General features: G+C 45.4%; 7 non-coding genes across 7 annotated transcripts; 5 read left to right on the top strand and 2 right to left on the bottom strand.

Annotated features, from left to right (window-relative positions):
* Positions 1-365: 365 nt before the first annotated feature.
* Positions 366-437, bottom strand: Trnaa-cgc (transfer RNA alanine (anticodon CGC)). The gene has a single exon. It is a non-coding gene; the product is annotated as a tRNA-Ala (tRNA).
* Positions 438-555: 118 nt separating this feature from the next.
* On the top strand, positions 556-627 carry Trnaw-cca (transfer RNA tryptophan (anticodon CCA)). The gene has a single exon. It is a non-coding gene; the product is annotated as a tRNA-Trp (tRNA).
* A 318-nt stretch (positions 628-945) lies between these two features.
* Trnac-gca (transfer RNA cysteine (anticodon GCA)) lies at positions 946-1017 on the top strand. The gene has a single exon. It is a non-coding gene; the product is annotated as a tRNA-Cys (tRNA).
* A 7559-nt stretch (positions 1018-8576) lies between these two features.
* Trnaw-cca (transfer RNA tryptophan (anticodon CCA)) lies at positions 8577-8648 on the top strand. The gene has a single exon. It is a non-coding gene; the product is annotated as a tRNA-Trp (tRNA).
* A 6805-nt stretch (positions 8649-15453) lies between these two features.
* On the top strand, positions 15454-15525 carry Trnac-gca (transfer RNA cysteine (anticodon GCA)). The gene has a single exon. It is a non-coding gene; the product is annotated as a tRNA-Cys (tRNA).
* Positions 15526-15800: 275 nt separating this feature from the next.
* On the bottom strand, positions 15801-15872 carry Trnaa-cgc (transfer RNA alanine (anticodon CGC)). The gene has a single exon. It is a non-coding gene; the product is annotated as a tRNA-Ala (tRNA).
* A 118-nt stretch (positions 15873-15990) lies between these two features.
* Positions 15991-16062, top strand: Trnaw-cca (transfer RNA tryptophan (anticodon CCA)). Its single transcript has one exon. It is a non-coding gene; the product is annotated as a tRNA-Trp (tRNA).
* Positions 16063-22042: the final 5980 nt, after the last annotated feature.

Raw genomic sequence — 22042 nt, 5'->3', positions numbered from 1 at the left:
TGTTCTGTTACTGTGAAAAAAAAAAAAAAAAGTCGTAGAGCATTCGACTGCAGATCGAGAGGTCCCCAGTTCAATCCCGGGTGCCCCCTTCATTTTTCAGTATCTCGAAAAAAACAAATGACGATTGTCGCGGTGAGTTGCAAATACATGTTTGAGATGCACCCTGCACGCCATACCGAAGGCTTTGGAGCAACATTTCAATGGGGGGGATCGCAGCCCAGGGTCTTGCAGGTCATCGTCCTCCCGCCATGAGGTCGAACTGTACGAAATCCACTTGCTTGGGGGAAGAATCTTGTACACTGAATTTTGTAGAATATGATGATAGGCAAAAGTTTTCATGTACTGCTGCACGGAGAAACAAAAATTGGAGGAGCTGGGATTTGAACCCAGGACTTTCTGCATGCGAAGCAGACACTCTACCACTGAGTTACACCCCCGCCAGAGCAAGTACATCTTGGACGAGTGTCTCGTGGATCCTACTGTCATTATTTCTTAGGTTTGAACGGTACAGTAAGTGTTCGAGGAACCTATTCATGACAAGACCTAAGCAGCGTCGACTCCGTGGCGCATCGATAGCGCGTCTGACTCCAGATCAGAAGGTTGCGTGTTCAAATCACGTCGGGGTCACAATGAAATTTTCGTTTACGAAAGCCATAGGCGAGTATGTCAGTTTAATCAGATACCAAACGATTACGGAGAACGGACGAACAGAACTTGCTTGAAAAAAGCTACTAGTGCAATTTTCGCGTTCTGACATTAAGGTGAAGGCGCCGACTCGCACTTTCTCCAGGCGCGAAGTGTCTAGTATTTTTGATATTTATATCGTTTAATGCTAATATATAACTGAGAGATAATGATTACGCAATATTTTGCTTGATTAGACGTCGTTAGCCAGGCAGAGTATAATATTGTTCCTTAAGTTATGGGAACAGAAAGATTGTGAAAGGGGGTATAGCTCAGTCGTAGAGCTTTCGACTGCAGATCGAGAGGTCCCCGGTTCAATCCCGGGTGCCCCCTTCATTTTTCAGTATCTCGAAAAAAACAAATGACGATTGTCGCGGTGAGTTGCAAATACATGTTTGAGATGCACCCTGCACGCCATACCGAAGGCTTTGGAGCAACATTTCAATGGGGGGGATCGCAGCCCAGGGTCTTGCAGGTCATCGTCCTCCCGCCATGAGGTCGAACTGTACGAAATCCACTTGCTTGGGGGAAGAATCTTGTACACTGAATTTTGTAGAAAATGATGATAGGCAAAAGTTTTCATGTACTGCTGCACGAAGAAACAAAAATTGGAGGAGCTGGGATTTGAACCCAGGACTTTCTGCATGCGAAGCAGACACTCTACCACTTTTTTTATTATTTTTTTTGTTTTTGTTACGACTTTTTTTTCTTTAACCACTTTTTTTGTTCCTTATCCTTTTGTTTTTTTTTTCGTTTTGACTAATTTTCCAAATGGTATCTTATTTTTTCCTTAATCTCCAATCCCTTTGTTCGTTATATTGTGTTTATTCGTTTGTCTTCTGTCCATCGTCTTTGTTCGTTTTCTTTGTTCTGGTTTGCATTTTTGTGTATTCAAATACACCAAATTATGTATGTCGGCGAAAGAACTGCTACTGGGAAGAAACTATTCGCGAAATTCAGACGTTGTCATATGCATCATTCCCAGTAGGCAAACGAATGTCTTCGCAGAGAGTATATCCTTCGACTGTAGTACAGGGATGACGAATTGTTGTAACAGATGTCCGACTGATCCATGTCCTATGGCATCTCAAGAACGACGTGAAGAAAATGTTCAAATGTTGAGTGATACCGATGTCCATATTGGCTGGTTGTGCGCCAGTGTTGGGTTGAGAGATAGACTTGAAAATCTAAGACATTAGGGGCACTGCCGGACAGAATATAGTTGATAAAATGTCCCACGAGCCATAGGTAACTGTTATGTTTGGCAGCCGGGAAAAGTCGGAAATCTGGGCGCAGAATGTCGTGGATCTGAATCGCATGAGGCGCAGTCCGGTTAAGCACAGCGAGTTTTTTGCGCGTCCAGTTCCAGATGTGCACTTGGTCCCTGCAGACAAACAGATGTGCAATAGTCGCCACCACGTGGCATAAGCCGCAGTAGGGACTCGGTGCAAGATTAATCCTGTGTCGCTTTTCTTGCGTCGGAACAGTTTCAGTGACCACTGAAAGGTCTCTGTTGGATTCCTTTCATGTTTAATTTCTTAAATCTGTTGCCATTTATGGAATAAATTCCTCTTCTAAATGTACTGTGGCGTTTCTGACTATCTGGGAGGAGACTGAGCAGTGGAACGTGTTACTTTTACACATAAACAAGAACGATCTGTCACACTACTACACTTTAAAGCACAGTTTATATGTAATTCTTATATGTAATTCATGTCACACAGTTTCATACGAAACCTACATCCGCTTTCTTTTATATACTGTATATGATAAGATACTGTCATCCCCCTTCCCTTCTGTGTGAGAGTATGAATGAGCAAATGTATTTGTAGTTGCATGCTTGAGGGTAGCGGACAAGGCTGTCTGCTAGAGAACAGTAGGACCAACGTCGGAACAGGTAGCTACGCTTTCTTAAAGCAGAGAGGTTTCTATCCTTAGTATGGTTCTGTCCGTCCGTTGTCATGTTGGTATAGGAAGCTGCCCCTCTGGCCCCTTCCGTTTGTCTTTGTGAGCCACCCTCAGGAAACACGCTCGGCAGTTGGCAGTTGCTGTGGGACCGTGGCGAGCGTCTGAAGTGGTAAGATCTCCGGCTAAGCGCGTGTCTGCTAAGTCCATAGGACAATGGATTTGTTAAGTTCAGCCTAACTGAAAATTTAATCATCTTTATTTCGGGTTTAGCTCTAAAATATCTAAGGTTATCTTAAATTGCAGCGTAGTGTAATTCTCGTGTGAAGTTCATATTATTTTCCGGTTGTTGCTTTGTTACTACTTTGTGAGTAAAGTGGAACCACGTGTTGATCAGTAACTCTAACTAAGTTCATCAATCTTAAATGTGAATGCTTGTGTGATTATAACGTCTCGTCTTGACAATATTTTACAATATAGCAACTTTTCTTTATGCTTTTCTTTATGTTCAACCCACGTGGAGTGTACTTTGCGAGACCAGTACCACGTGCTTATATAACTGTTTGACCCATCAGGTTAATAGTAAGACGTTAGTAACCAGTTCAAGGTTTTTCTTTTGTCAATTGCTTTTCGATCGAATTTATTTTAATTATCAAAATTACTGTGGAGTTATACGCTTTCTGTAAACCAAGTTGACCACGTGGAGCATGTGGTGTAATCATCAAAGTAGCCTTCAGCTATTCTTTTTGCGAAGACTTCACAAAGAGTTAATATGAATTTAGTATACCAGTGTGTGGTAATTACATGACGGACAGGATTGTGGTATGAACGTAATTTCTTTGGGTAAAAAAACTGAATCTGTTGGTTGTGGTTAATTTCTTCTTGCTTATGTTTCAATGTTCTTCGTGAGTTATTTTATGAATGCAGTGTCGTATGCAGTCTCCCAATCTTGGCTCCATATTTTATGTGTTCCGTAAGATTACAATCTCACATTTTTCAATCGTAAATAAGGCACCAGCTCAGTTATAACTCACGTATAATATGCTGAAATTTCAATGAACAATCTTAAAATAAATTTCCAAATATAAACTGATTTCTTTCTTTTTATTTAAATTCTCTTTATATATATATATATATATATATATATATATATATATATATATATATATATATTACCGGTTTTGTATGACTATTAAAAGATTATCATTAATGTTAGTCTGCTTGGTAAACCTAGATTAAATATCTGATGAAACAGTTGCCCAGTAATCCACGGTTAACTTCTCCCCAGACAGCTCACAGCATTTAACCCGCTTTTATTCTACTATTAGCTCCCGATTTCAGCATAGCAAATTCTTGTAGCAATATTACACCACGTCATACCATCTGGAGCGAACGTCTGTCGGAAGCGTCGGATTGTGAATGTTAGTCCAAACGAGGGACCAATCGCAAGCCGGATACTTCTTTTCCAAGGGGCTAGGCAGTGACGGCCGAAGTAAGTGGCGGTACAGTTGAACTGTCGGCTTCTTGAAAAGCTCGTCGTCGAGATAGCTACTTTCAAGATAATACAGTGCGATATGCTGAAAGTGCGGGCTGACGTGACCAATGTCCACAGGCGGAGATAAGTTGCGAGGGCGGGACAACTGATAGAGCCGCTTCGTGACGGTGTCCTCGCTGGCGGTGAGTATCCGCCATGAGCGTTTCAGATACAGAGCCAGGGCGTGAATGCCGGGGTTTTTCAAGCCAAGGCCTCCCATATCGCATGGCAAAGCTGTCGTGGTGAAGGAAACCTTAAAAATATTGAGCTTCCAGACGTACCAGGCGGCCGCCGCTAGAAGTGATCTGGCGACTGTGGTTGGCATGGGTAGGACGGCGGCAAAAAACTGTAATTTGGAGAGGGCATAAGAATTGACGAAAAAGGCTCGCTGCAAACGATCGAGGTGTCGCATATTTTGGTCGCGCAGGAGTGCTTTTATCGCCTGAATTTTGGGTATCCAATTTTTGTGAGACATGTCCAGTGGCCGGGCCGTGACGTAGAGACCAAGATGTTTTCTAGTCTGTACACAGGGCAGCCAAGCGTCGCCTGTGAGCGGTCGTTCCTGACCAAGCGTTAAGACGGCGGATTTATTGACGTTTAACATTGCACCACTATCTCGTTGGAATTCCTCAAGAATGCGCTTCGCTGCGGTGACATCGCGAACATCATTAAGGAGCACGCTGACATCGTCGGCGTATGCTTGGACCACAGACTTGACACCATAAAACTGGAATCCAGGTAGGCTATGATGTAGGCGGCGCAACAAGGGTTCCATGAGGATCGCATAAAGCGTCGTTGAGGAAGGGCAGCCTTGCTTGATACCTCGTGAGAGCTGGATGTACTCCGTCAATGTATTGTTGATCAGGAACCGTGTACGTGTACCACTGATACAGTTGTTGATGAGGTGGATAAAATTAAGACTGAAGCCCATTGTTTCCATCACGCTACTGAGATAACGATAGTCAGCCCGATCGTAAGCCTTGTCAAAATCGAGAAATGCTATGGCCATTGGAGTGCGGGTGTCCCAGGTGAGGGAGACTAGATCCCGATACAGCGCCAAAATGGTGGACAGTGAGCGGCCACGGATCGCACTCATTTGGTATGGTCCCAGAAGATCGGGTAACAGCTGCCGTAATCGGGCATTGAGGGCGCGCGTCAGAAGTTTAAAGTCCGCATTGAGCAAAGTAATGGGCCGCAGATCTTTGGTGGTGGTCGGCGTCGGCGTCTTGGGTAGTAAAACAGTTAACCCCTCTGTGAAGGCCTGGGGCAGAGCAATCCCACGTAGTATTTCATTGTACATCTCCGTGAGTCCGTCCCCTAATATAGGCCAATATTTGACGTAAAACTCGAAAGAGAGCCCGTCCGTGCCCGGAGATTTATTTCGTGGTGCGGCAAGCAGGGCATCCTTTAGTTCTTCGGTGGTAAAGGGAGCGAGCAAGTCCCGATTGTGGTCGTCGGTAATGCGGTACGGTGGGTGTCCAGAGTGATACCATTCTCGCACTTTCTCATGTGGTACACCCACACGGGTGTAAAGTGCGGCAAAGTGGTTGGCAACATGGTTTTTGATGTCGCGGTGTTGGGTATAAAAAGCACCGTCGGCATCTTGCAACTTATGAATAAGTTTCCTGCGCGCCGCATGTAACTGTTGGACGATATGGTGAACAGCCGTCTGCTGTTGCGGCAAGTTGGTGAAGTCACGTGCACGAATCTGGTGGCCGATAGCGTTCCGTCCCATCAACGATGTAATTTTCGCTTGGAGTCTGCGTACGTGCGTGATGTTATTAGGCACCTGATGATAATCCCGGTACAATTCTCGCAGGGCGCAGAAATAGAATTCAGTGATTTCCCTCTCACCGCGCGCGCGAATCCTGGCGTGGTGTTTGAGGCAAGTAATGAGTTTCCTCTTTGCATAAAGCGTCCACCAATCAATCCACGTGGGGTACGTGGGCCTGCGTGATGTTACGGAATGCCAAACCGACCGTATCTCACGCTCTAAAGTGGCGTCTTGTAAGAGGCGACAGTTGAGTTGCCATCGTCCGAAGCCTCTGTAAACCTTCTGTGGTGAGTGATTAAAGACGGTGTGGTAAGCGATATGGTCACTGAAATTAACGGGCCAGTATTCGCAAGTTCCCACGTCGGCGAAAAGACCGCGGTGCACATATATGCGATCTAACCTGCTGGAAGACGTCGGCGTAAAGTGAGTAAAGGCAACATCATCTGGGTGTAAGGTCTCCCACGTGTCGACTAACTGCAATTCTGTGACCAGTGTCATCAGTTCCTGACTGAAGTTAAAATTCGGCGTTTGATCGGAGCGGCGCAAAACGCAGTTAAAGTCACCACCCATAATAATACGCAGGCGCAAGTCGGTGATTAAAGGCGCTATCTCTCCAGTATAAAACTCCCTCCTCGCCGCTCGCGCGCTGGAACCGGAAGGAGCGTACACATTAAGAAGGAGTACATCATGGAACTGGGCGGCAATGCCCCGTCCGGTAGGTAACATGGACAAACAAGAACATTCAATGCCTTCCCGATACAGAATGATGGTACCGGCCTCCGTTCCTATATTGACAATGGCGTCATAACCGGGGACGTCGGCTAGGAGTGGAGTCATTGCTTCCTGTACGAACAGAATATCTATATCAGCGGCGCGTAAATACTGTCGAAGGCTGTGGATTTTTGCTTGAGAGACAATGCGGTTTACATTCATAGTAGAAATCTTATAGGATTGTCGTGAACGGAGCGATAAGGGGACGACTGGTCATCTGCAGATGGAAACAGGTAAGATTTTTATCCCTTCAGCAATCGTCCGCTTCGGAGGTCGAATAAGTCTAGACGTCTCCGTCCGTGGAAGCTGCATTGCGCCGAGACGTAAGCAGCGTATCTCCAGTTGCCATCGGTTCGTCACGGTCGGGAGTGCCGGCCATATCTTCAGTGTCATCCGCCCAATTGACAACAGACGCAGCTCTTGTCGCGCCTGCTGTGGTGGTTCCGGAACCGCATAGCGGGCCGTCAGCCTGCGCATCCGGCACTTGGTCCGTCCGCGGTGGTGCACAAGTCTCTGCCCTCCCCGTGTCAAGGTTGGAGACATCATCGTCAATATTCATGGGTGAGGCCAACGACGGAAGACAATCGTCGGTCCCCGAAGTGTCATCGCAGATCATGCGGCCTGCTTGTTTAGCCTTTTCACGCAAGGGAGGCGCCGATTGGGCTGCCTCAGGACGAGCGATCCGACGTTTCTTGTGCTTTTTCGGGGAGGACCTACCGACGGAGACTTCCGCATTCTCTAAAGGAAGAGGAAGAGCCCCTGTCTCTTGCCGTCTGTCAACATCGGTAGCAGCAGCCTCTACGCCGTCGACCCGAGCTTCCTCACGTGAGGCGTCACGGGGCACCGCGTCTAGTAAGCTAGTGGCCGGCAAAGCTTCCTGAGTGGTAGATATTTCCATAGGTACATCTCCGTCATTCGTAATATCGGCCACACGAAGTCCCACGTCCACAGCCGGCGCCGTGGGTGTATTTGCACGGACCGCCGCTACATAAGTAGTCGGTAATATTGTCGGTTGCGTGGGAGTGGCTAGTTCACCCGCAGGCAGCTGTGTTACACGTCGTTGGATGCACTGTGCTCGGACGTGTCCTGTGGAATTACAGCCAGAACATGTACGGGGCTGTCCCTCATACATGATTATTGCCCTATATCCACAAATCGTTAGGTAGGATGGAATATGCCGTTGCAATTCGATCTTAAGTTGCCGCACTCCATTCAAGACAGGGTACTTATGGAACGAGGCCCACTTTTCGGCAATGTTACTGATAATTTTGCCGTAGGACTTAAAAGAAGCATTAATTTGTTCGGCCGTGATTTCAAAAGGCAACTCGAAAATCTTGACGGTGCGAATACCAAGACCAGCGTGGACAACAGTCACCTCACCCACATTCCCGTCACTGTGTCGAAATTTATAGGTACCGCCACATGACTCGATAATTTTGTCGCACAATTCTGGGTCACGCAATTTGATATAAACTGTGCTACTAACAATAGACAAATGGATACCAATGATATCGGTGGGGGGTAATTTTACGTCTTCATCAAGAAATTGTTCCACTTCGTAATACTTCGGTCGAGAGAAACTGCCATCAAACATAAACTTCAAAGTATCTTTTCGCTCTGGGTGATCCATGTTAGGTTCTATTCGTTAACAACAAGATGTAATGCGCGCCGCAACGGCCCTCGACTCACCACGTGCCGCACCGCAGGCCGCAGCTGAGCACGTAACAACGCTCCAGGCACGTCCGACCTGCACGACGGTCGCGCCTCGAGTATCACTGAGTTACACCCCCGCCAGAGTAAGTACATCTGGGACGAGTGTCTCGTGGATCCTACTGTCATTATTTCTTAGGTTTGAACGGTACAGTAAGTGTTCGAGGAACCTATTCATGACATGACCTAAGCAGCGTCGACTCCGTGGCGCAACGGTAGCGCGTCTGACTCCAGATCAGAAGGTTGCGTGTTCAAATCACGTCGGGGTCACAATGAAATTTTCGTTTACGAAAGCCATAGGCGAGTATGTCAGTTTAATCAGATACCAAACGATTACGGAGAACGGACGAACAGAACTTGCTTGAAAAAAGCTACTAGTGCAATTTTCGCGTTCTGACATTAAGGTGAAGGCGCCGACTCGCACTTTCTCCAGGCGCGAAGTGTCTAGTATTTTTGATATTTATATCGTTTAATGCTAATATATAACTGAGAGATAATGATTACGCAATATTTTGCTTGATCAGTCTGGCTTTAGCTGTCGCAGCGGTCGCACGCTCGTCCAGTTTGCTCCGCGAACGTTCAGTGTTTACGCCAGTGTTTTCGTGTTTTCGTGATCGTTTATTGACGTTTTGCACGTGGATTAAGCGTTATCAATTGCGCATTTTGTCTTCGTTCGTGTCATCTTTCTACGTAGTGCTGTTGGGATTTCGGCGTTGTCCGAGATTTCTTCGCTGCACAACACCATGGCAAACTCCGTGAGAAAAAACACCGTGATTTTCACCTTCGACAAGTACACCCGTCGAGTACAGCCCTCTGCTCTTGAAATACACGACTGGATTACCGAGGTAATTGGCCTTCATTCAGAATCTGTTCATACTATGCAGCTAGACTCTGATGAATATTGCATCTTTGTAAAGTTTCACGATTCCGTTAGTGTAGACCGCTTTCTGGCACAATTTGGTTATGAAACGGAATTTATACACCGTGATGGTACTAAAAGTACTGTGAAACTCAGGAATTCCGAGTCTGTAATTAGGAATGTTAGGGTTTTGAATATTCCCATAGAAGTAGACAACTCGAAAATTAAAGATGTCCTTTCAAAGTATGGGGTTGTCAGGCAAATAGTCAACGAAAGGTGGGCTTCGCATTTCAAGCTGCAGTGCTTTAACGGCATTCGCTCCGTGGAGATGGAAGTGAAAGCAAACATTCCCTCCCACATCTTTGTTGACGGGCACAAGGCGCATGTTATGTACTCAGGGCAAACCCCTACATGTCATGTATGTAACGAGTCTGGTCACCTCCGTCAGGACTGCCCCCGTCGTGTTTTTGTGCTCACAAATACCCTTACGCAACGCCGGAAATTGACACTCAACGATTTGTTGCCAGCCAGTAATACAACAGAGCCGGCGGCTGTCGTGGGTCCTGTTACTACCTCTGAAAATGTTGCACTTAATGTTACTGATTTTCCGTCTTTAAAACCTGCATTAACTGCTGAAATTCCGTCCCGTGACAGTGAGATTCCCACTAAAAAGCGTCCTCTAGAGGACACTGAAAAAAATGTTGATGAGGACTCTTCCTGTGAAACACCCGTTGCCAGGAGGCCGAAGCCCAGTCCTGAAGATCTGTTGGAAGTGGAAAAAGGAGACGAAATGCAGGTCGATGTGGCTCCCACTTCCGCACAAGGAATTATACCGCAACGACCAGATAGTGACGCAGCTGGTAGTGACCTTTCACGGAAATGTGCCCCTGAGCTTGAGGTCACGCGTGAAAAAACCGCATCAAGTGCACAGCCCATACAGTGCGAACAGTACGAGGAAGTACCAAGTAAACAACCTGCTGACTCCGAAGCGCAACGCCGCGCCGAAGGAGGAAATATACAAGCATCACCGCCTCGCCAGCAAGACAGCACAACAGACACCACGCCGGAACCAAATATTGACGACTCGCAAGCCACGGCCGTTGCCTCATCCAGCCACCGCCGGCGGCTGCGACCGACACCGGATCTTGCTGTCACGCGTCATCAAGCGAAAGCCACACCAGAGAAGAAAGACATCAAGAAAAAGAATATTAAATACGAAGTCATCAGGGCCACCACTAACGAGGAGAAAGACAATGGCCGCAGTGACTTATAGCAATACATTGTCAGGATTTCAGGATACTTTTCTTCTCAGGCTCTTTGTTTAAATGCAGTGCAATTTTTTCTAGGAATTTAGTACATGTCATGGGCACATAGCTTGTAAAGATCGTGCCTTGTAGGGAATCACGTTGCTGCTATAATCATACCGATCCTCATTCCAAATAGCTTCTACTGGTATGTCTGTGATGCAAGCTTATAGCATTACCACTATTAACATTGATAAAATACAGTCACCCTTGAAATTGGCAGCACTAAAAGAATTCTTGTACCAGTCCGGGACAGATATCGCGTTGCTACAAGAAGTTGCGATAACGGATTTTCGGATCCCAGGCTTTTTAGAAATTGTTAATGTTTCTACGGAAGCCAATATCGGTACAGCCATTCTTATAAGGGAAGGCATTCCGGTGACTGAAATCGAAAGACTAGAATCAGGAAGAGCCATAGGCATAAAAATTTTATGTGACAGTGCTTAACCTTTACGCCCCATCAGGAAATTCCCACAAATTGGATCGTGTGAAGTTTTTTCAAGTTGAACTGATTTATTTATTGAGGAAAAATCCGTGTTCTCTTATACTAGGTGGAGATTTTAACTGTGTTTTAAACCAGAAAGATCAACAACCAAACTTCAACTATTCGCCACAGTTAAAAAAGTTAGTAACTGATCTACACCTTAAGGATGTGTGGGAACTTCAGCACCCGACGTCAGTCGTGTTCACGCATATAACCAGCCACTCCCGCAGCAGACTAGATAGGATTTACGTGTCACTAAATTTGCAACGTTATTTATTAAACGTTGAAACTATTCCCGTGTATTTTAGCGATCACAGTACACTTTTAACTTGCTTTAATTTAAGTGTACAGCCAACCCGTCGATTCAGAGGCCAATGGAATTTAAATATCTCTGTTTTAACTGACGACGAACTGGAACAGGAAATACGAGTCGCGTGGACTATGTGCCTCCGCACAGTAGACAAGCACCCAACAGTCATTGACTGGTGGACTCGGAGGGCTAAACCAAGGCTGCGGAAAGTTGTCATGCAGTATAGTGCAGCGAGGCACAGGGAGTTGAGGAATACAATGGAGTTTTATTATAAAGTTTTAAGAGACTTATATCAACAGGCCCATGATGACGTAATTCGTCTGAATGATATCAAAAAGGTAAAAGCCAAGTTATTAAGCATTAAACGGCAACAGATGGAGGGACTCAAAATTAAATCGAAAGCCACGTCAGTCGTAGCAGATGAAACAGCTTCTCTGTATCACTTGGTGCGGCATGCTAAAAACAGACGTCAAACTTTAATTGATGAAGTCCAGACGCATACTGGTACGAGGCTCACATGCCAGAAACAAATACTGGACGAAGTCTACAGGTACTATGAAACCTTATATGCCCCTACCACAGTGGAAGATGCAGCTCTCGAGGACTTTCTCACTATTTTAGGCCCCCAATTGTCGGAAACAGACAACGCTGACATCCTGTCACCTATTACTAAAGATGAAGTGCATGAGGCAGTGCGTAACTCACCTCTCAAAAAATCTCCGGGACTTGATGGCCTCCCTGTGGAGTTTTATGCCCGCTACTGGTCTATAATTGGGGACAAGATCACTTCCATGGCAAATGAGGTCCTGAACGGAAAACCGATCCCCGCAGAGTTTAAGGAAAGTAAAATAGTGCTGATTCCTAAGAGTAAAGGCAAAACCAACTTAAACAATTTTCGGCCTCTTTCGCTACTAAATTCTGATTACAAAATAATTTCGCGTATTATCAACAAAAGACTCTCTGCCTTTTCCAACAAAATATTGAGTCATCATCAATCTTGTACTCCGACCAGAACGATATTCGAAAGTCTATCTGCATACAGAGACGTCATTGCAATTACCTCAGTGACAAGTATAAAATGTGCTTTAATCTTTATAGATTTCAACAAAGCTTTTGTTAGTCATAGATACCTCTTTGCGACGCTGTCAAGGATGGCTTTCCACCCCCAGATTGTGAACATGCTAAGGAATATTGCAACAGGTATAAATGCGAAAATAGCAATCAATGGCCAAACATCTAAACTCATACAGATAAGGCGAGGGGTTCCACAGGGCAGTCCCTTATCTATGTTTTTATTTTCCGTATCTTTAGAGCCCTTCCTCCGCACTGTCCACGCAAGATTAACAGGCATAACATTGAGTGGTGAGAAAACTGTCATACGAGCTTATGCTGATGACGTGGGCGTTGTAATAAGGAATCAGGAGGAGGCAATTACACTGGAAAGAGAAATCCAAAGGTATTGTCTAGCGTCGGGAGCGACAGCAAATGAAAACAAAAGTCAAATATTGAATCTACGGGGCCTAGATCACCTTCGACTGGCATGGGCAAAACAAGACACCAAACATAAAACTTTGGGAATAACCTTAATGGCATGTCCGATGAGGATGGCTGCTTTTAACTGGACGGAAACTAGGAGAAAAGTTCATGGTGCTGTAATGGAGAACATCCATCGAACTCTGGACCTGGTGCAAAAAGTCAGATTCATCAACTCCTGCGTTTTGTCTAAAGCGTATTTCACTGCGCAGGTATTTCCAATCCCTAAACTAGTAGCGAAAGGGATCATGTCCACTGTTACAAATTATTTATGGCGAGGAGACAAATTCAGGGTTGGTGCGGCTACCGTTATACTGGATGTCAGAAACGGGGGCCTCGGTTTGGTGGATATTCGCAATAAAGCGTCTGCTCTGTTCCTCAAACGGACTTTCCATATACTCAGAGAACTTCCACAATGTATAACCGCAAAGCTCTTTGAGGCTGTGACACCCCATAGCCTGCAAGCACCGATTGATGTGCGAAGGATTAATGCCCGTCTGCAGTATGTGAGGACTTTTTTCCTCGAAGCAAGTTATCTTAGTGACGATATCAGAAGCAACACACGTATCACAGCGCGCGACATCATATTTGAAAGGAAGTTAAATGAGGGTCGAAACAAAATTGAAACGAAATTCCCAACTTGTGACTGGAAAGCTGTATGGCGGAACATCAACTATGCCGGGCTATCTACAGACGCTATTTCCGCATGGTACAAAACAGTTAATAATGTCATCAGCACCAACGAGCGACTATATGGGATCGGTTTAAACCAGACACACCTTTGTGGAAAATGCAATCTGGTGGATACACTCAGCCACAGATTCACCTGTGGTGGCCATGTGCATAACTGGAATTGGATCAGGCAACAAATCGCTTTTATCACCAGATCCTCTACGGAATATATAACGCCATCACTCCTCCTGAGACCAGACATGACATACTTTCCGAAATTAAAAACCAACGCCATTAGCTGGTTACTGGGAAAATATGTTAGTTATGTCATCCACACACTTGGGTCGGACAACGAGGTAGAATTCTGCTTTTACATGAAGTGTGAATATGCAAAAATCAGCACGTATCGCAACCACAAGAAGCACTACGGCAACATGCTGAAGATCCTTTTTGAAAGAATGGGTGTTGGTTAAATATGTGGAACCACTACAACACCTTGAACGAGGACGAACAGAAGAAAATTAAGTCACTTGTTTTCTTATTATTATTTACTATTACCTAGCTTCCGGTACATTGCTATTTTCTTTTTTATCAATGTTCAGTTTCTACTCAGAGAAGAGATTTCTTGTTTTTTTTACGTCGGAGGATGGCAATATTGTGTTCAGATTCTGCACCCTTAGTGCTATGACCCAACAGGGAACATGAAAAAGGGGTGGGAGGGGTTTTGGGCCTCGACGCACCGGCAGTGCCGTGAACAGACCCCACTGCTGGTGCGGCGTGTACCACGCCCTGACCATCCTAAAAATACAACAACAAAAATTAATAAGAAAATAAAATAAAAAGGTGGCAGAGTGAAAAACTTAAAAAAAAAAGGTGGTTAAGGCGAGAAAAAAAAAGTGGTTAAGGCGTCTGAAAAAAAAAGTGGCAGAGCACTAAAAAAAAAAAGTGGCGCAATTGGTTAGCGCACGGTACAAAAAAAAGGTGGTAGAAAAAATAAAAAAATAAAAAAAAGTGGCAGAGCGCTGGTCTAGTAAAGCAGAGGTCGTGAGTTCGATCCTCACAGGAGGCAAACGAATTTTATAACAGCCCCTTCTAAGGTAGCCCTTTCGAAAAAAGCGGTCAAGAATAAAAAAAATTATGAATGGGTGCGGTATTTAAGAAATGCTCTCGCAAATGAATAGTGCGAATGGTGCTATTAAAGTAGGCGCCAGAAACTGCTGCTTTTGGCAGTCTCTGGAGAATGCCGACGTGAAATACTTAGTTCTTGTGATGTATTTTCTACCCCTGGTAGAGACCCTCGCGGTTGTCGTCGGCGCCGCCGCCGCCGCCGCTCTGGTAACAGCAGCAACACGCCACTGTATGACATAGGGTGGGGTACCTTCTGCAACCGACTGAGATGGCAGTAAGCGATTGAAGCTGATTTGCAACCTCTTGTTTGTCAGCGTCATAAGGGCTTGAATGTAACTTGCGATGGGACACAGCAAGAAGTAGCGTCGCATTTTTAGTACTGAAATTGGAGATGGAGAATTGCGTAAAAGATGGGAAAAAAAATAAAAAAAAAAAGAAGGTTGCGTGTTCAAATCACGTCGGGGTCACAATGAAATTTTCGTTTACGAAAGCCATAGGCGAGTATGTCAGTTTAATCAGATACCAAACGATTACGGAGAACGGACGAACAGAACTTGCTTGAAAAAAGCTACTAGTGCAATTTTCGCGTTCTGACATTAAGGTGAAGGCGCCGACTCGCACTTTCTCCAGGCGCGAAGTGTCTAGTATTTTTGATATTTATATCGTTTAATGCTAATATATAACTGAGAGATAATGATTACGCAATATTTTGCTTGATTAGACGTCTTTAGCCAGGCAGAGTATAATATTTTTCCTTAAGATATGGGAACAGAAAGATCGCGAAAGGGGGTATAGCTCAGTCGTAGAGCATTCGACTGCAGATCAAGAGGTCCCCGGTTCAATCCCGGGTGCCCCCTTCATTTTTCAGTATCTCGAAAAAACAAATGACGATTGTCGCGGTGAGTTGCAAATACATGTTTGAGATGCACCCTGCACGCCATACCGAAGGCTTTGGAGCAACATTTCAATGGGGGGGATCGCAGCCCAGGGTCTTGCAGGTCATCGTCCTCCCGCCATGAGGTCGAACTGTACGAAATCCACTTGCTTGGGGGAAGAATCTTGTACACTGAATTTTGTAGAATATGATGATAGGCAAAAGTTTTCATGTACTGCTGCACGGAGAAACAAAAATTGGAGGAGCTGGGATTTGAACCCAGGACTTTCTGCATGCGAAGCAGACACTCTACCACTGAGTTACACCCCCGCCAGAGCAAGTACATCTGGGACGAGTGTCTCGTGGATCCTACTGTCATTATTTCTTAGGTTTGAAAGGTACAGTAAGTGTTCGAGGAACCTATTCATGACAAGACCTAAGCAGCGTCGACTCCGTGGCGCAACGGTAGCGCGTCTGACTCCAGATCAGAAAGTTGCGTGTTTAAATCACGTCGGGGTCACAATGAAATTTTCGTTTACGAAAGCCATAGGCGAGTATATCAGTTTAATCAGATACCAAACGATTACGGAGAACGGACGAACAGAACTTGCTTGAAAAAAGCTACTAGTGCAATTTTCGCGTTCTGACATTAAGGTGAAGGCGCCGACTCGCACTTTCTCCAGGCGCGAAGTGTCTAGTATTTTTGATATTTATATCGTTTAATGCTAATATATAACTGAGAGATAATGATTACGCAATATTTTGCTTGATTAGACGTCTTTAGCCAGGCAGAGTATAATATTGTTCCTTAAGTTATGGGAACAGAAAGATCGTGAAAGGGGGTATAGCTCAGTCGTAGTCAGCCGGCGGCTGCGCTAGATGTCGGACGTGCCGTGCTGTGCGCTGCGTCGCGTTAGCTCCGCGTGGTAAGCCTCTGCTCTTGCTGCAGCACGTCGTTGTCTATAGTGTTTTTGTGGCCATGGTAGCGCATTAAGAGATGTCTCAACCACAACGAAAAGACACACTGAAATTTACGTTTGATCGCAACTTTGCTCGACCGAAATCTTTTGATGTGGAACAGTGGTTAGAAGATGATGTTCACATAGGAATTGATGATATTGTCGGTATCCATTTTTCGACTATGAATAGTGTGGTTTTTGTCAAACTTGCCAGTTCGGAATTGTGTGACAGAATAGTTCAATCCTGTGGTGGCGTCATGAAATTTAAACATTCTGACGGCAATGTTGGTGAGGTTCTCGTTGCACATGCTGGCCTAGGTATTCGGACCGTACGCGTCTTTGAACTTCCCTTTGAAATAACATGTGGCCAGATAAATGCTGTTATTTCTCCATACGGTAAAGTTTTGAGTAATATTGCCGAACGGTGGTCTGCTGCACACAAATTCCCAGTTTTGAATGGTGTGCGCCAATTAAAAGTCGAATTGCAGAAACACATTCCGTCATTTATAAACGTCTGCGGCTATAGGGCTGTTGTGATATACGATGAGCAACCGAAAGCGTGTGCTGCTTGCAACTTACCAGGCCACGTTCGTGCTGAATGTCTTCAAAGGCGGGTGGCGCAGCTGCCTGCGGGCGATGCCGCTCGGCCTTCTGCTATGTCAACACTGCCCCTGTCGTACGTCGCCGTGACGCGCGGTCTTGCAGGTGGTTCTGTGCCCCCCGAAGTTACTACGAATAACGACCAACAAGCGACCGACATACCGACCGACTCAAGTGTAACATCTGCAGAACACCAACCCCCCTTGGAAGAAGTAGCTGCTCCTGCCGTTGTCACTGTGGAACCGCACAATGAGGCAATGGATACGGACGCGACCTCGGTCGCCTCGAGTCATGCTCCTCTGCATCCTGACACTTCTTTCGATGTCGGAAGCGTACCAGGTGCCAGGGAAACAGACCTGTCTTCTGGTGGTGCTACTCCGCATCCTGAAGCTTCTTCAGCAACTGACCACCGCCTCTCGGGAGCTATGAAAACAGACCTGGCAACGGCCACTTCTAGTAGTGCGACTTCGCAACCTGAGGTTTCTTCAGGTACTGACCAAAGTCCACAACGAGGCGCCTCTCCCAAGAAATCTAAAAAACGGAGGATCGCGCGCCCAGGTGCCGAACAGTCTGCACCACAACTGCGTGACCGGGCGAAGCAAATAGAGGGCAACATGCGTCCGTCTGCATCTGAGAACTTGACATGTAATCAGCAGTCATCTAACGAAGACCCCTTGGTCCTGGGCAAGGTCTCCGGTTCTGTCGGTTTGCATATAGATGGCGTAGCACGTTCTCGACCCGACGATACAGGTCACCAGAATCTACCTGACCATAGTGCAATACTGAATGAGAGATCGGTCGACTTCGTGGGCCGACGATGTCGACGAAACTACCGCGGAGGAAACACTTATGGACACCACAGGAACCGGTAAAGTCGCCACGATTGCCACCCAACAAGATGACATCATTATGACTGTTAACTCCGCGGCAGATACTGCCCCAGACGAAGAGAAGTCGACTGATCCCTTCCCGAGCCATGAATATTTCTAAATTGAACAGTTCACTGACTAGTGTCCGTATGTCTATCTGATCAGATTTCTTGATGTTTTTTCGATGTGACTTGTTTTTTGCGTTTTTCCTAAAGGTACTCCCGTTTTGGCGGACGTAGTTCCGTTGCAGGCCTATAGGATTGCCACGCTGAATGTCAACAAAATATGTAGCGTCTTTAATGTACAAAATTTAAGAGATTTCCTATATGCCTCTGATGTGGACATATTGTTATTACAAGAAGTAGCAAACATTAAACTTGACTTCCTACCCGGGTATAATGCTATAGTCAATCCTGGAATCGGATGTGACTTGGGTACTGCATTTATTTTCAAAGAGGGCATCATAATTAAAGACGTAGAAAAACTGCCTAACGGCAGAGGTATTGCCGGCACCTTCCAGACCACGAGGATCATTAATGTCTATGCCCCATCTGGTTCTACCCATCGTCGCCAAAGAGCACAGTTTTTTAAGGAAGGCATTGTTCCATTGTTTGGTGTACGCTGCAACCATACCATCCTTGGAGGAGACTTTAACAGTGTCATTCATGCCAAAGACCAAACTCCGAACTTTAACAAATCGCCAGAACTGGAACGGATCGTCACTGACCTCCGTTTAACTGATTCGTGGGAGCACAAGCACGGAGCTGCCCCTGGCTTTACTCACCTCACTAATCACTCTGCCAGCCGGTTAGATCGGATATACGTCTCACCCAATCTGAAACACCGCATTCTGCAATCTGAAGTTTGCCCGACCGTTTTTTCCGACCACGCTGTATATATCTGCACATTAAATATGGAACGACAAGGAACATGTCGCTATAAAGGGCTTTGGAAACTTAATGTTTCACACTTAAAAGACCCTGCCTGTCACGAAGCCTTTCTCACCACGTGGAGAGACTGTGAGACCAAACTTGCCTCCTACGCCTCGACCTTGGATTGGTGGCTTAAATGCGCCAAACCTCGGATCCGCAGATGTTTCATCAACTACTCCCGGGAGAAGAGCTTTTGGCATAAAAGAACAATCGAATTTTACTTCACTGTCTACGAGAACTTTATCTGCAAGGTGCATCAGCTATTGGGCACCATGCACGGATTAAAAAGATCCAGGCAAAAATACTGACGTTACGGCGACAACAGCTTGAAGGTTACCAAATAAGGTCAAGAGCAGAGACTACGGCACAAAAAGAAGCTACTTCGGTCTATCACGTGATTCGTGAAACTAACAGAGGATTCCGCAAAATACTGACGGAGCTCCAAACTGAGAATGGAACCACCTTGACAATGCATAACGACGTAAAAGCGGCAATCCTAACCCATTTCGACAACTTGTTTTCAGCTAAGGTAGTAGACGAACAAGCACAGGATGAATTACTGGCCAACATGCAAGGAAGAGTTAGTACCACGTCCGCGGACGCTCTAATTGCAGAGGCAACCGAAGAGGATGTAGCGCATGCCGTTTATAAAAGTGCAAAAAATAAATCCCCTGGAGCCGACGGAATACCAGCAGAGTTTTACCAAGTCTTTTGGAACCATATCAGACATAGAATTACAGGCATCTGTAATGAACTTCTGACACTCAGTCAGGAGATACCAAAAGATTTTCGAGAAGGGATCGTCGTGTTAACCAAAAAATTTTCGGCTGGCAAGAAAATTGGCAACTTGAGACCGATCACACTGCTGAATAGTGACTATAAAATTTTTACGCGGCTCTTAGCCCACAGACTTACACATGTAATGACCAGTGTTACCGGACCGTATCAGTCTAGTGTGGGCAAGGGTAGAAACATTCAACAGACACTGGCCAACTACCGCGACATAATTTCCATAGCGGAAGTGTGCCGACTACACTGTGCCATCGTGTCGTTAGATTTTGATAAAGCCTTTGACAGGATCAGCCACTCTTACCTCCTGAAAACGATGGATGCAATGGGCTTTCCGCCGAGATTCGTTGAAGTCATATGGCGTTTGGTCAAGAATAATTTCTCAAGGATAATCATCAATGGTCAGCCTAGCCGGCCAATAGAGATCGCCAGTTCCGTCAGGCAAGGTTGTCCGTTGTCTATGGCACTTTTTGCCTTGGCCATAGAACCCTTACTCGCTACCTTGACTCAGCGGTTACAAGGATTACAAATACGAGGAAACAAAATAATTTGTCAAGTTTATGCGGATGATGTTGGTTTTCTTGTTATGAATATGGCAGACATCGAGACGGCGATGCAAATCATTGACAAATACGAAAAAGCATCGGCCGCAAAGTTGAACAACACAAAGTCCGGCATATTCAATATCGGACGTGGCATTGGCATGCGCTCACAAGGTCAGCTACGCGAGCTCACTGCCTTGAAGTGTCTAGGCGTTGATTTCCGAAAAAATATACGTCAAACTATTGCGACTAACTACAGACGAGTATTAACTACCATACGTGCTAGTGTACGGACACACAGTATTAGGCAACTCAATGAAATTCAGCGAGTGTCTCTCGCGAACGTCTCCATTACTTCCAAAGTCAATTATATCGCACAGGTTTTGCCAATGCCCGCCGTCATCGCCAAACAAATTATGTCGGCGCTAGGCTATTTTGTGAGCCGTGGTCACATATTTAAAATCCAATATGACACTCTGACACTCGCCACTAACAACGAAGGCTTAAACTTAACGGATGTTACAAAAAAGTCCCATGCTCTGTACATCTGCAATACGTTTCGGCAATGGAAACAATCAAGCAGCTGTCTCGCTGCACACCTTCTGACAGAAATAGCTCCAGATGACCTCTCACCACCTATTAATGTGCAGCATATACCGAGCGCACTTTACCATTTGCGATGGTTTTTAATAGAATATAGCTATCTACATTTACGCATTCCGGAGAACGATATGAACACCGTAAAAGAAATATATGGCAAATTGATGGACGAGAAGAAGAAAAATAAAATAGAACACACATACCCATGTTATAACTGGAAAGTGATATGGGACAATATTCATCACCGTACCATACCTACTGACCTGAAAGCCACATGGTACTTCGCTGTAAACAGGAAATTTGCAACTAACACAAAATTACATAAGATCCACCTTGCAGCCTCGCCACTTTGTGACACGTGTAATTTAATTGATAACGAAGAACATCGGTTCGTGTGTGACAAGGTTCTAGATATATGGCTGTATGTACGACGCAAGTTGGCGGTTATCCTCCGAACGACACCTACCGCGATAACACCTGTGGACTTTTTGGCACCGGATGATGTACCCTTTCCTACCGCGAAAAGAAATGCAGTCAACTGGCTGAAAGCTGCAACAGTGCATTACCTCTTCACGAAAGACGAGAAAAGCAAAGAGGATTTTTGGATCTATCTGCTAACTGAGCATCACAAGTTACTGCAAACTCGTAAATATAAAGAAAATTATGCTCGATTTTTAAACAAGACCTTAATGTACCAGGAGCAAAAAGACATATTTTGGACTCAGAGGAAACAAAGCAAGAGCTGGTCATAACACCGCCTTAATTTACAATCACAGCGATGGAAAAAACAAGTATAAAGCACAAGCCAAAAAAAAAAAAAGAAAGAAAGAAACAAAGGCAGAGCACACAGATATAACGAAACAAAACAGGGGCTGAAACAAAAAAGTGGTTCAGAAAAGAAGCAAAAAAGTTGGTAGAAACAAAAAAAAAGTGGAAAAAAAAGTCGTAGAGCATTCGACTGCAGATCGAGAGATCCCCGGTTCAATCCCGGGTGCCCCCTTCATTTTTCAGTATCTCGAAAAAAACAAATGACGATTGTCGCGGTGAGTTGCAAATACATGTTTGAGATGCACCCTGCACGCCATACCGAAGGCTTTGGAGCAACATTTCAATGGGGGGGATCGCAGCCCAGGGTCTTGCAGGTCATCGTCCTCCCGCCATGAGGTCGAACTGTACGAAATCCACTTGCTTGGGGGAAGAATCTTGTAC

This window comes from Schistocerca serialis, chromosome 4, assembly GCF_023864345.2.
Source record: "Schistocerca serialis cubense isolate TAMUIC-IGC-003099 chromosome 4, iqSchSeri2.2, whole genome shotgun sequence".
Taxonomy (NCBI): Eukaryota; Metazoa; Arthropoda; class Insecta; order Orthoptera; family Acrididae; genus Schistocerca; species Schistocerca serialis.
Note: the sequence above shows the minus strand (reverse complement) of the source record. Positions and strands in the feature narration are given on the sequence as shown.